This window comes from Lactuca virosa, chromosome 3 (assembly GCF_052849685.1).
Source record: "Lactuca virosa cultivar CGN04683 chromosome 3, Lactuca_virosa_CGN04683_v6, whole genome shotgun sequence".
NCBI lineage: Eukaryota > Viridiplantae > Streptophyta > Magnoliopsida > Asterales > Asteraceae > Lactuca > Lactuca virosa.
This window is the reverse complement of record NC_136428.1, coordinates 119,474,329-119,489,009: the sequence shown is the minus strand read 5'-3', so window position 1 is coordinate 119,489,009 and position 14,681 is coordinate 119,474,329. Positions and strand designations below refer to the sequence as shown.

The 14,681-nt window shown below is 34.5% G+C and overlaps 1 long non-coding RNA gene across 2 annotated transcripts; it reads left to right on the top strand.

Annotated features, from left to right (window-relative positions):
• The first annotated feature begins 3,402 nt into the window (after positions 1-3,402).
• LOC145162580 (uncharacterized) lies at positions 3,403-5,547 on the top strand. 2 transcript variants are annotated; one of them, XR_013739188.1, is made up of 6 exons: positions 3,403-3,621; positions 3,948-4,006; positions 4,337-4,472; positions 4,583-4,640; positions 4,726-4,867; positions 5,340-5,547. It is a non-coding gene; the product is annotated as an uncharacterized LOC145162580 (long non-coding RNA). The 2 variants fall into 2 exon arrangements; XR_013739189.1 differs by having other exon boundaries at positions 3,403-3,778.
• The last annotated feature ends 9,134 nt before the right edge of the window (positions 5,548-14,681 follow it).

The following is a 14,681-nucleotide window of genomic DNA, read 5'->3' as shown; positions in this document are numbered from 1 at the left end:
TTAAAACACAATTAAATGAAATCATGTTCAAAACAGAAAAAGTGAATTAAATGTACTTAAGATGTTCTTTTAGGTTCTCCAATAATTTAGTCATGCACAATCCTCAGAAGCTACAAGTTTATTATCAGCCAAAGAGATGCAACATAAGTTTCTTGCAGGTGATGGCTGCAAACACAATGGGTTTCATCCGTTTGGTTTTCAATCAGTCGAAGATCATCACACACTTCCCCTAGTTCTTCTTTACGTGAACCTCCCATTTTGGTCAATCCAACTGGACCATCTCTTTGGCGGGAATCCCATACACGACGACAATACATTAAGGAAATGTTATCCTCTTCTTTGACCAAACATGTGGCTTTTGTTTCTCCACCTATTTCCATACATTTTCCATCTTCAAAAGTTCAAATAGAAATGTTCTATACTGAGCTAGGTCTATTTTTATCTTTATTGGTAAAAATGAAACTAACTTCACTGTCAAAGAAACCAATTTTTGCCAATGTACCCATTATTTCACCAAACCCTGTGCATATAAGTTTCACATTACACCCTTTGGAACCAAAAACTTATATATATATATATATATATATATATATATATATATATATATATATATATATATATATATATTACCAATTTCAACAAAAATATGTCAATCCAAGTTTGAAAAACTACCTTCATAACAAAAAATGGTCAATGCTACCTGAACTTTTAAGCTAGTGGATTATTTGTTGCAGTTGGGGATGGAATACCTCCATAATTGGAAACAAAACGTCTGATTTTCCCTCCTGAGGCATGTTCCATCATATGATCTGAAGGGCATAAAAGTCATTATGCAATGATAAACATTGACATACTTAGAAGAATATATGCTCAAAGCTAATACAAAAGAGAAAGAAACACAACCTATTCCAGGATCTAACCCCATTTCACCAAGAACTGTAATCCCATAATCCTTGGTTGCTTCTTGTAACTTCTAAATTGAATCATTAATGTAGCTAGCAGTCACAAGATGTTTTTTAAGATGCATAAAAAATAAAATTTCTTTAATGAAACCATAAACCAAAATACCATTAGAATATTTGGTAAATCATAGATCGAAAAAAAAAATAAGAAAGTGAAATACCTCAATGCAGACATTAGTTATGGTAGAATGAAAACCTGGAGGCAATAGACTGATAACAACATCATGTAACACTTGAAAATTTGTAAGTTTCATGTTTAACCCTTCATATTAAAAAGTATTGCATTTTGGTCCCTTGGCTAGTACGTGGGGCGTACTATAGTGTACGCTTAGCGTGCTAGCTGGATATTGGTCGCGGAGCTCATCCACGTACGTTAGGCGTACGTGGAGTATGCATGGCGTACATGATCATATTTGAAACCCTAATTTTAGGGCTTTCACCCTTATATAAACCATATGATAGCCTCATTTGGCCTTGTTTAACCAACCTCCATACCTTTGAAAACCCTAATTCGTCCCTTTGCCTTGTGTGGTGCTCTTGAGCCTGGGTTTTGAACTTTGGTGGGTTTTGTGCTTCTTGAAGTGGTAGAAGAAGAAGTTGGAAGACTCATTCCTTGGAGGAGAGCTTACAGATTCAGACTTACCTCCATCTTTGGTGACTTTTGAGGTATAAAGTCCATACATTGTCTACTCTTTGCTTTGATCTACTCTTTAGCTTGTTTATGGTTATTTTGGTCCCTTTGGTTGGTCTTGATGAGCTAAGGACGTTGTAGAAGCTAAACCTTGTAGATCTGGACGTTTTGAGGGTCCCTTATGCATAAAAAGCAAACTTTATGGTATTTATCAAGGTTCTAAAAAGCTCGCCATGGCTCCGTCATGACTCCAAGGCTTGTATGTGCCGCCAAGTTTTACCAAAACGCCGCCTTGACTTATATATGTGTATAAAAATGAATAATAGTAGAAAATACATATAAAAATATGAATTATATACAAAATTGCCGCCTTAAGTCACGCCTTACAAACGACGTGACTCGCCAAGGCTCGGAAAAACTCGAGGCTTGACATTGCCGCCAAGTCACGCCTTACGTTATTTAGAACCTTGGTATTTATTGACTCATGCATGTGTTAAGTCATTTTTTAAGCTCTTTTGAGCTCTAAGATCCTCATTAAGTCATGCATGCACGTAAAGTTGCCAACTTTACGTGATAAACAACCTTAAGGAAGTCAGATATGAGTGTTGGATGAAGTCTAAATCAATTAAGAGTTGAATAATAGAAGTTGGCCAAGTTGGTGGAGTACGTTGGGCATACAAGCAGGTACGTTGCGCGTACAAGCCCTAAAGCGAGTACACTAAGCGTACAAAGCTAAGTACGCCCTGCGTACTCAGCAGTGGGCTTCAGATATGTAGGCTTCTCGATATTCGGCCATGTGGGACTTTAGTTGTCTTGGGCCTTGTTGGGCCATCAGAATTCTATTGTTGGGTTGTTGATATTTTATTGGACTCTTTTGGTTGACGGCCCATGAAAGGGATTTGGGCCCAATTTGGAAAATTGGGCCATATTTAGGCTTTGGGTGATTATTTTGGAATTTGGGCTTTTGGACAATTGGATTAGGCCTTGGCCTTGGGCTAAGTTAGGGTAAAATGGTCTTTTACCCTAATTTGGACTCTTAGTGTAAGTCGGGATGAAATTATTAATTGGATGTTATTTTGTAACTGATAGCTTTGAGATTTTAGCGGGCCAACAACCAAAGATATATCTATGAGATTCAACAATGTAAGGTGAGTTTCCTCACTATGTTTAGCGGGTAGAAGGCACCAATGTCGGCCCATGACTATTATGTTAGGATTCTAGATGTATGCGTGACATCTGCATGTGTATGTGTTATATGCTTGGTGGGCGGGACCCAATGGATATTCTGTATGCTATTTGCTTGATATACTTGTATGATTGTATGCTGGGCGGGGCCTGTTATGCGAGTTAGGGCTCAGTAGGCGGGGCCCATTATGCGAGTCTGGCGAGGCCCGTGATACTCAGTGGGCGAGGCCCGTTATGCGATTGGGGGGGGGGGGGTTACACTCATTGGGTGGGGCGTATTATATGTATGATATGTTGTATTTTGGGGAACTCACTAAGCTTTGTGCTTACGATTTTTAGTTTATGTTTCAGGTACTTCTACTTCCAAAGGGAAGAGCCAGGGATGATTGCAGAGCACAAAGCTATACAAATAAAATTACATTTAGTGGCACAAAATTTTAGTGACATTTTACTATTGTGCCGCTATAACATACTTTTAGTGGCACTTTTATTGGTTCCACTGTAATTTTTCTCAAAAATTAGAAAACCCCTCTCTTTTGTTGCTAGCGGGAAAACATTTCCTCCAAAAATTACAAAACCCGGTCTATACTTTAATTCCCTCCGATCAAAAATTTTCACATTCTTTAATTTTATAAATCCCTAATCGCCCTAACACTGCTAATTACCTCCCACTCTCCCAAGTCTCACCATCTCCCACAGATTCCTTAAACCCTAATTTCCATCTCCATCGCCATCAACCTAACTCCAGACTCCAAATCGTTGCTGCCCAAACTTTGCAACCTCGTCGTCGTTGCCCCCTATTCATGCTTGTCGTTGCACTCTGACCATATATCTCTGATTCAGGTATGAAATCATTTTTTGCTTTTAGAAATTAGGCACGAAAATATACCTCTAGCATCCATCTCCGAATCTAGAATACGTGGAGTCAACGAGAAACCATAAGAAAACCTGGTTGTTGATTTGGCGAGAGCGCTAGGTGATTTGATTTCGAAATAAAGATGTAAGTTATGATGCACATAGCATATTTGATGAAATGTATGATATAAAAAGTTCAACTTAAAGTTAATTATTGCTGAAGTGAGCTAGAAAATGAGTAGATGACATCTAATTCGGAACTTTATGGTCTGTAAATATGAATTTGTATGATGATGATCTTTTTCATATTGTAGGTGGAGATGTTGGATGAGTTTTCTTCCATACCATATTGAAACTAAATGGCCTTCTCAAGGTGAATAAAATGATTTATCTTTTATACAACTATTATAGAAAGTAAATATTATGTTATTATTTGTCATTTTCAATTTCTTTAGCATAAAATTTATAAAACTTATTTTTTGTCGAGTACTTAAATTGCTTACTGTTCCTTATTGAACTGTTCATTGGTTGGATCATTTTTAACTAAATAAGACCATGGTGATATCAGATATGTAATGTTATTTACCTAGCTGGCATGTATAACCTTTTATAAAAACTCTCTTCATCACAACTTAAGTCGGATGTAGGCATTTTAGTTGTCAATAACAATCTGAAACCATTTGTGATTATTGAATTCATGTAGCATTTAGCAGCTGAACACGGATTCAGATAAGGAGTTTGACATACTTGTGAGCTTGCTTTTTCACTCATGTCCAGAGGCTTGCAGAAGATGATCGTATTGATGAGCATGGAAACAAAAATATTAAGGCCTTTGAAAGGTGTTACATATTCCTTTTGAGAATAATGAAATAATCCAACTTATATTTATATATGTTAAGGCCTTTATGGAATATGTTTGTTGTTTTAACACTAATATTTTTGTTTCTAGGGATAACCTTTTAGGATATTGGCATCTGTTCCGGCCCAAAAGGGGTAAAATGTTTAACGTATGACCCTCTTCATAAAGTATATAAAATGTTATACAATCAAAACGAATAAATACATAAGGGCATTATTGGCATCTTTTTCCAGATACTACACCCCCAAGAAGCAAATAAAGAACATGTCTTCAGATTTCCATTCTTCTGGATTTGCGCATGTTGCTACAGTACAAAAGCCAACTAGAAAGAAGAAGACGGTCAAGCCAAAGTGGTTGAACATGTGACATTTCAAGGTAAAAAATCATTCTTTATAAAGTTTAATCTAAATCTTCATAGTTTTATGAACTTTAGTAGGTTTGTAAAGACTTATTTAAAATCAAACGGTAGAAGGCAAGATCTTCTTTTGGTACCAATCTGCTTTTGTTGTTAAGATTTTAATTGTAATTGTAAATTATTGCCAAATCTTTATTAATTCGTTAGAAACTCATTTACTTTCAAGTTGTTATGACTTATGAGTTGTGTCTTTTGTTATTAGATGTAAAGTTGTAGAAAACCATGGTTTCTAAACAATAATATACGGATATAAGTTTTGTTAAAGGAGTTTTCGTATGTGGAGTCATAAAGTGATAACTAGTTTTCTAAAAATGTTAATAAGATAATTAGTTGCAACAGGTGATCGAAGATCAAGAATTTTTAATCTAAATTTACATTTACTCTAATTATTATTATTGTTATTATTAGTTTTATTATATTTGATTGGTTCAGGATGGAGCACAATCACATAGACTTGATACAAAATCTCGCAACCCGTTTGATTTTCCTAGTGGTGCTGATCTTGAAGCTAGGAGCATTATGTTTGGAGTACTAGCACGATTTAGACTTATTATTTTTCAAGACATTTGTGTTTTAGTTATTGAGAATATTGTTATAGGAAAAGTTCGAATTGAAGTAAAGATGTGTTTTACATTTGCTATCTTAATTGTCTTATTGGTGTTTCATATTTCATTTAAAATAAAAAACAGATTTAATTTATTAATATAGTTTTTTGTGTAAAAAAATATCACTAAAAGCATGAAAATAATAACATTTTTTTCAGTTAAATAGTGGCATAAAAATAGTGCCACTAAAACCTACAAGTGTTTTAGTGGCATAATCGAAAAGTGCCACTAAAAACCAATTAGCCTGCAGCGGCACAACCAAAAAGTGCCACTAAAGGTCTTTAGTGGTAGCTCTTTTAGTGACATTGTTTTTTGTGTCGCTGATTGGGGGGGGGGGGGGGGGGGGGTCTGTAGTGGCAATTTTTCGGTATTAGTGACATTTTTTATGTGCCACTAAATATCATTTTATTTGTCGTGTCGATTTCGCATTTTATGTTTTACTTTGATATTGATGATGTATTAATACTAGGGGTGAGCGCGGTGCGGTTCGGTGTAGTTATTGGCCAAAACCTCACCACTAACCGCAAATGCGGTTAATCCATTTTCAAAATCGCTTGGTGCGGTTATTTGCGGTGCGGTTTTGTTTTTTGTATTTCGGTTATTAACCGCATGGATTAGGTGCAGTTATTTTGTGTGGTTTTTAACCGCACTTCAGAATTCAAACAAGTTTAAGAGTTTAAACATATTACTTATAATAATAAAAAACCAGAAGGTATACGGCAATTAACTTAAGTTTCAAACAACTAATATTTTAAAAATGTTAAATCACTACTAATTAACAATAAATATCTTAAAACTGTCAAATTTCACCATTCTTAAAGTTAAACATAAGAAAAACCAACACTTTTGTCTTCTAAAATTTTATCATTCTTTCATCCATGAAACTTGTCTTATTTCTAATATTTAATATATTAATAATTAATAAAAAAAAATTTATATAATATATGTGGTGCGGTGCGGTTTTTTTGCAGTTTTTGAAAACTAATAACCGCACCGCACCGCAAATTTGTGGTTTTTGAAAAACATAAAACCTCACCATCGGTTTTTATTGCGGTTACGGTTAATCGGTTGCGGTTTATGCGGTTAATTTTAGTTGCGGTGTGATTTTTGCTCACCCCTAATTGATACAATTTGATTACCTTGGTTTTATGACAATGTGTAGTGGTGTTAATCATGATGACATATGCGGAATTGATAAGATCTAGTGAATCATTGTAAGAATAATGAACATGAAGAACACAAGAGTAAATAAATTGTTTAAGCTCTCATTAGTTTTTAGAAAGAGTACAAGTGGGTTGCAATATTTCTCTCTCTAAACTAATCTCTCATAAATGTTCCTTCTTAGATAAAATGAGTGTCACTCACTTCCTTATAAAGGAAAGACAACTCATTACACACATACAAAGGAGTAAGCACACATGACATCCAAGCGTGACTTTGCACCCCTAACATTCTCCCCCTCAAAGTTAGGATTGGATTGTCTCGGCTTCAATATCCAACGAGCTCGCGTGATCAAGACTAACTCCCCCTCAAAGTAATACCGGTCTTCAAATCCGCAAATGAATACTCGAGAAGCTTCGAATACCCACTCTTCATTCTCCCCTTTTTTATAATAAAAAAAATGATTATAAAACCCACTAAGGTTGAGAAGCGCCCGATGAATAATCTTCACAAAACTCCCCTTTGATGTGTGCCAAAAATGAAACCACGAAAAACTTGCATGGAAAAACAATCACGAAAAAGTTATAAAAATTTTCCAATTTTTGTGAAAATTTTCAACTTTTGGGTGAGAGTTGAAAAAATTTCGAAAATCCGGGTAAAAACTGTCAATATCAGAATTCTACAGGGACCCATTGCGCCAAAAACAGTCTCGAATGAGAAACTTTACCCCAATTGCGAAACTGGACATAAAGTGACAATTTGCATTAACTACAGGGGCTTGAAATGTAAATTTCACCATTTCTCAGAATTTCTTTAGTCCTATTTCGAAGTTGGGTAGTTTCTGCCATCATTTCGAAACATCAGGGACGAAATGCAAAACATCTTCATTCTTCACAAGAGTTTGACACCATTTCGAAGTTGGACATTTTCTGCCATTTCGTTAAACGATTAGGGACCCAAATCGAAAATGTTTGTTTTCTTCTACACTTCGTTGTATCAGTCACGAAAATAGATCCTCGATGAGTTAATAGCTACTCGACATCGAACTCTTGTAGGGACCGTCGACAACGAAATCGATCATACGCCCATCGACATCGAACCATCAACCATCAACTCCAAACCATCGATCCAATTTCGAATCGATATCACCATCCAAACACAATCATTGCTTTTTCATCTTCTCATATGATCTCAATATCAAATCTTCGTTCTACAGGTATTCCCTTCCCAAATCAAGACTCCTATTTCGGAATCAAAATCCACACCATATACCCATTCGATTTGACCAAAGTGAATGAAGACCAATTCAAACTCCAAGTCTTCAATCATTGACTTATTCACTCATCAGCATAGTAGACACAAACATTTGTTATCCAATTTTGAACGGTCAAACCTCAATTTTAAACCATCTTTCAAAATCGTACCGTCGACATCGATCCTTGACATTGATTCTGTATAAGAAACATCGAACTCGATATCAGGTAAGGATCTTACGACCATCGACACCGAGCCATCAATTTCCAGTTAGGAGCAATTAATAGCAACCATCGAGCCTTAACCTGTAACCATTCGAAATCGATCCTAAAGTATTTCATTCGACTCTCACAAATCGAAATCACCTTCCCAATCAATTCTTCGTTCTCAGCCTCACATGTTCGACATCAATGCATTTAATCCCAAATCATTATACTAGTCGAATACGGATATCAAATATCGAATGTCGACCTTAAGAAGTTCGATTCCACAAATCATTGAAATCAAATCGCAAACCCAAAACCCATTGCGAACCCATCTGATTCTCTTTCGATTTCGAATTCTGGATTCGTAAGAACTAAACTTTGACTGTCACTGTTGAATCTTTTCTTCCAAAACATAATCAGTTCGACTCCATAAAACATAGTTCGATCTATCATCGATTCAAACATTCAGAAAACAACCAAAAATCGAGCTTGAACAATATAAAAAAACGATTTCAAACAACGAACTCAAGAATCAGTCGAACTCATACAATACGACTTTGGACCAAATACGACTCTATGAACTGTTAATACAATCTATTTTCGACTCTCAAATCCAAAACAACTTGACATCAATACCAAAATCGAAATCGATTTCAAAGATATATGTTTCATTCGAAACCAGACACAAACAAGAGTCGATTTTGACTTTTGTGTTGACTGTTCATCATCGGAACTCAAATAACATCGAGTATCAGAATTCATTTGATTCGAATTGGGCTAGGTAAACAAATAGTATCTGATTTGTTAAAATGGGCTCATGGATAAATCTAGTAACAGATCTTCAACATAATAGACTCAAAATAACAATGAACAGTAAACACAATGGATTTGTTGAATTGGATTTGGCTCATGATGAACATTGAATTTCTTGATTTTGTGCTTGATCTGAACAAAAATAATTGGATGAAAAATGGTGTTGAAACGGAATAGATCCAACGAATCAAAACGATCAAAAATGAAAAACGCAAAGCATGAATCGTAATCAAGAACGTTTTGGAATCCATTTGAGAATTTGAGATATCTTTTTGATGATTTGAGTTCAATTTCCAACGAACGAATCAAATTTTGAAGAACTTGGCTCTTTTGTTGGAACAAGAAATTCTCCAATTTGAACATTGTACCACCCACAATGCGTGTTGTACAACTCATTCTTTGTGTTCTTCAACGATCTAACACCATCTTCATAGGAACCATCAACATTTTTGGGTTTTGAGTTCAAATTCATTGCAAAATTTGGAGATTGTTGCTTTCGAATCAAAATTTGTTTAATCGATTTCGGCTTCACAACAACATTTGACTATTTTTGTGAAAAACCTGCTTGTTTTTATGTTTGATATTCTTCTTCTTTTTCTTTTTCTTTTTCATCTTCTTGCATCTTGAAGATTTGAATTCATGAACAAACCCATTTTCCACAACTTCAACTTGACAAGTTTGGATCATATCTTTTGGAATTTGATATTAGTGAATTTATTGGATTAACGGATTTCGATAAGGAATCATTCCTTCAAACGAACCACAAGAACACAAAATATCATCGGTTTGAACTCCAATCGAGGAAAAAACTTTTTCATCTTCACGAAAATCTACTTGAATCTTCTTATCTTGAACTTCAAGAACATAATGAACATGATGAACTTGTTCAAGAACCTCTTTATGATCTTCATGAACATCCGGGTAAAATTGAAGAACATTGAAACCATATTTTGGAGCATCAATACGGATTCCTTGAATGATTTGATCTTCTTTCTTTTTCCTTCTTCTTTAATGATAAGTTTCAACCAAATGATCAAGCAAAACTTTATTCTTTTCATGATCAATTTCATATCCAACCATCTTTCCAAATTCATCTTTTTCAACACAAGAAATGATTGAATAACTTTTGATTGATCCAACTACCAAAGAATAGAGAAGTTCTTCAAATGTCTTCTTTCTTCTAATACAAACCACATTTCACAAATTGATTCTCCCATCTTTGATCAATCGATATGAACTTGGGTTTTCTAGAGAGAGAAAGTGATTTTGAATGGGTTTTCTAAAGAGAGAAAGCAAAAATCACTCGACTTCTAGTGAAGAAAATCAAATTATGAATAGAATCGATGAGGAATTCGATTTCTAGAATCCAAAAACTCTCTAAAACACAAAGATCAAAACACAATGAAGAAAAACCAAATCTAGAATGTCATCATGGATCAATTCTTGATCAAATCAAGAACACCCGCTCTAATATCAACTGTAGTGGTGTTAATCATGATGACATATGCGGAATTGATAAGATCTAGTGAATCATTGTAAGAATCATGAACATGAAGAACACAAGAGTAAATAAATCGTTTAAGCTCTCCTTAGTTTTTAGAAATAGTACAAGTGGTTTGCAATATTTCTCTCTCTAAACTAATCTTTCATAAATGTTCCTTCTTAGATAAAATGAGTGTCCCTCACTTCCTTATAAAGGAAAGACAACTCATTACACACATACAAAGGAGTAAGCACACATGACATCCAAGCGTGACTTTGCACCCTAACAGAATGAAATGGTTTACTGTTTTAAAATGAAAAATTTTTGGGTCTTACTTTTAGGATGTTACATATCAACCTGGAGCTCATAAGATAATTCGGTAAACAACATATTATTTTCATCAAAGAAAGCAAATAAAATGACCAATTTGACCCTCAATATTGTAATTGTGTAGGAAGTATATCTTGATCGATTTCATTGAAACTTTGTTAAAACAATTCAAATGATTAGTAGCATGAAATCAATTTCCTTCAACATGAGAGAGAGAGAGAGAGAGAAAGAAAGAAAGAAAGAAAGAAAGAGGGAATTACCTCTTTGAAGGTGTGAGAGGAGAAGCAATGCCTTCGTTAGCAGTCGCAGAGCACCAAACATTTCCCTGCTCTTGATTTTGTTCAATACAACCTGGAGAGTGAAACAAAAATCAACATATTATAATAGCATGGATCGTAAAAATGTAATAAACTTCAATTGCCACACCAAAACCCTAAATAGTGATGGGTTTAGGGAGAATGAAGGAGAAAGTGTGTAGACAATTTAAGCTCCCCAATCAAAACTTGCCAAAAATCGAAAATCAATCCCAAATTTCAAATAGAAATCAATTGAATATATAAACTTGGAGAATTATGTCAATTGGCTTAGATAATTTGAGCTCCCCAACTATTGAATTGTTACGAACCGACATATACCTTCAAAATGCAAAAAAATAAAATAAAAAATGTTTTCATATATAAAAAAAAAAGAATAAAATGAAAGTCGATGGAAATATGTGAGATAGTTTACTCAAGCATTTTAGCAAATTGGCGGGTAAAATATAACACACAGTGCAAATTCCATCAATAGTCAATTCATGATTGGGTGAATAAACAATTCAAATTCCATCAATAATCAACTCCAATTTGGTAGTTTTGACGAGGCCTTCCAAATTACTGGTGATGGTTGTGCGACAGAGAGATAGATAGTGAGAGAGGAGAGAGGGAGAGAGAGATAAGAAACATAGCTATTAGTTGAATAAAGAGACCTCTTGAACACTCAAAATTTGTAGAATTGTATCCATGGTGAGCTAGTTCCCCAATTTTTCAAAACTCTGTACCAAGAAGAAAACATCCACCAAAGGAATTGGGGGAACGGATGACAATTGGGTCGATTCCCCTTGCGACACAACAACAATATATGTAACGGTTTAAGGATATCTGTTGAATCACAAACTAATTTAAGAAATAGAAGGACATATTAATGGGACATGGGAGAAAGAGAATTATTCGGCGTTACCATCGTGGGTGGTTGAAGCCATAACTCAATCAATCTTCAAAGGATGTTAAGAAACCGATTGAATGGCTGTAGGAGGAAACAACCTATGATTGTGAGGAACGTGGGGAGAAGAAGGAACTGCCATAAAACTCTAAATAACAAATTTATGCTATCAGGATGGCATCTGAAGAAAATTGCACGGATTAAATTGGGGAAATTGGGAAGGCGGTTATCCACTCTCGCGTTAGTAATATTAGTACTTTCCCAAATTTTGAATTTTCATTTTCTATTTCAAACTTTTTGGTTAACATTTAGAACCAACCCTCCTAAAACTTCCTTTCACCCACTTTTACCCCAAGGTTATGAAATATACACAACCATAACTTTTTCTAGAACAAAATACAATTTTCATCCTGTGGTTGGGAACTTTTATGGATCCGGTCCAGTTTTTCTATTTTCGACACATTCAACCCTACAAAGTGTATTTTTTTGTCACACGTTTGATTCCTAATTTGTTTCCTTTAACGGATCAGACGTTATAAATCACTAAAGTGTCCACTTTACCCCTATATTCATCATTTTCATCACCCTCTTGGTTTCATCATCAAGAATCAATCATTAAACCTAAATATAACCAACTCCAGTCATCTGACACCCATCCTCAGGCCATTCGGCTACTAACTCGGGCATATACGATGATTAATATCTTATACCTAAAATAAAAGGTTCTCATTTGATTTCTACTTCTAGGGCTTTTGCAAATCATTCCTTGCATGGGCGGAGGCAAATATTGTGGCTTGTTGTATGGTATGATGTGTTGGATTAGGTGTCTAAGCCCATAACTATAATTGGTATATACTTGAATTGAGTGTAGCATAGTCCTTTTGGGTTGCCTTTATACTAGCAACTAGACATGATGATTAATTAAGAAAGAGGAAGAATTTATTAATTTGATTAATAAATTGAAATGTATGATTTATCAATGTATTATGTAAATAATATATTAATTAGAAATCATATTATTTAATCTATAATTAATCAAAAATTAATTGGAAATAATTTTGGGATTAATTGAATTAATTAAAAGTGCAGGGGATGTTTGGTAATTTATTGATAGTCGAGGAAAGAAGCTCTAGAACCCTCCTAAAGAGGCTTGGATGAAAATCTTCTAGGAAGGCCTTAGAATATTTGTCCAAGGGCTTAAGGATCGAGGGATTAGGGTTAAGCACATTCAGCATGCAATGCAAGGAGCATTGGTCTGAAGGATGATATTTATTTTAGTAATTAGATAGGTATTTAGAAACTTGTAACTAATCAATGTAATTGACATTTGATGAATAATTAACGGAGATTTATTTGTGAGCATTGTTTACTATCTTTTGTCAACTGTTTATTATTATGTTTCATTTTTCACGTTTTACTTCCCGAATAATTGAATTATTCAAACATCCAAAGTCATTCATACTTTTGGACGTAAGTGGTGAATTAAGACTGTCATGAATAAGACTGTAGACTGTCTAAGGGTTTAGACATGACAATAGTTTGATGCAGTATTCATGAGTACTTTTGAAATGGGGATTTAAGTATTGGATTAACCAAAGCTAAGAGACTTACTTCATGGAATTTATCACGAGTAATTCGGAGACAATAATATCTTATAATCTTTAAACGGAGATATATGAGTAGTTGTTTACGAGTTGGTTGTGCATTGATAATACGTAAACGCATCAGTAACTTGATGTTATAAGACATATTATTGTGTGTGATTTGATGAGTAAATAATACAAGCATATAAGTCAAATTTTATCTGTTCCTTATGCCCTAATGGTAAAAGCGATATCTTGGGCCCCTCGATGATTTGGTGTTGACTTATAGTGTCGTGCCCGACCAGGACTAAATCGATGTGTTCGATTAGTAGTTCTTTTTCATTAAAAATCAGATATCCGGAAACAAGCTTTTGGACAATGAGTATGATTATGTTCCATGTCATTTGTCCACATGATATCTTGCAGAACGGAGGATTATATGATCACTTATCTTAAGACACGTAACTGACTAAGTCAGAGTTCGACAACGGCTTTGAGAGCTAAAATTTGCTAATCAACTTTTGAAGTTATACTGACAACTGTAGTTATTATACTTATCCAAGTGGGAGACTGTTGTATTAAGTGTCTAAGCCCATAACTATAATTGGTATATACTTGAATTGATTGTAGCACAGTCCTTTTGGGTTGCCTTTATACTAGCAACTAGACAGGATGATTAATTGAGAAAGAGGAAGAATTTATTAATTTGATTAATAAATTGAAATGAATGATTTATTAATGTATTATGTAAATAATATATTAATTAGAAATCATATTATTTAATTTATAATTGATCAGAAATTAATTGGAATTATTTTTGGGATTAATTGAATTAATTAAAAGTGCAGAGGTTGTTTGGTAATTTATTGATAGTTGAGGAAAGAAGCTCTAGAACCCTCCTAAAGAGGGTTGGATGAAAATCTTCTAGGAAGGCCCTAGAATTTTTTTCCAAGGGCTTAAAGATGGAGGGATTAAGGTTTGCTTGGTCCTTAAGAAAAGCAATTAAGTTTCCTACTCTTAACCCTAGCTTTGGCTCTAAGTCACCTCACTATATAAAGACCCATACCCTTGATGAATTCGGCCACTAGAAACCGTAGAGAGTTGTAGCCGAAATTTGAAGCATCTTCCTCCCTCTCATA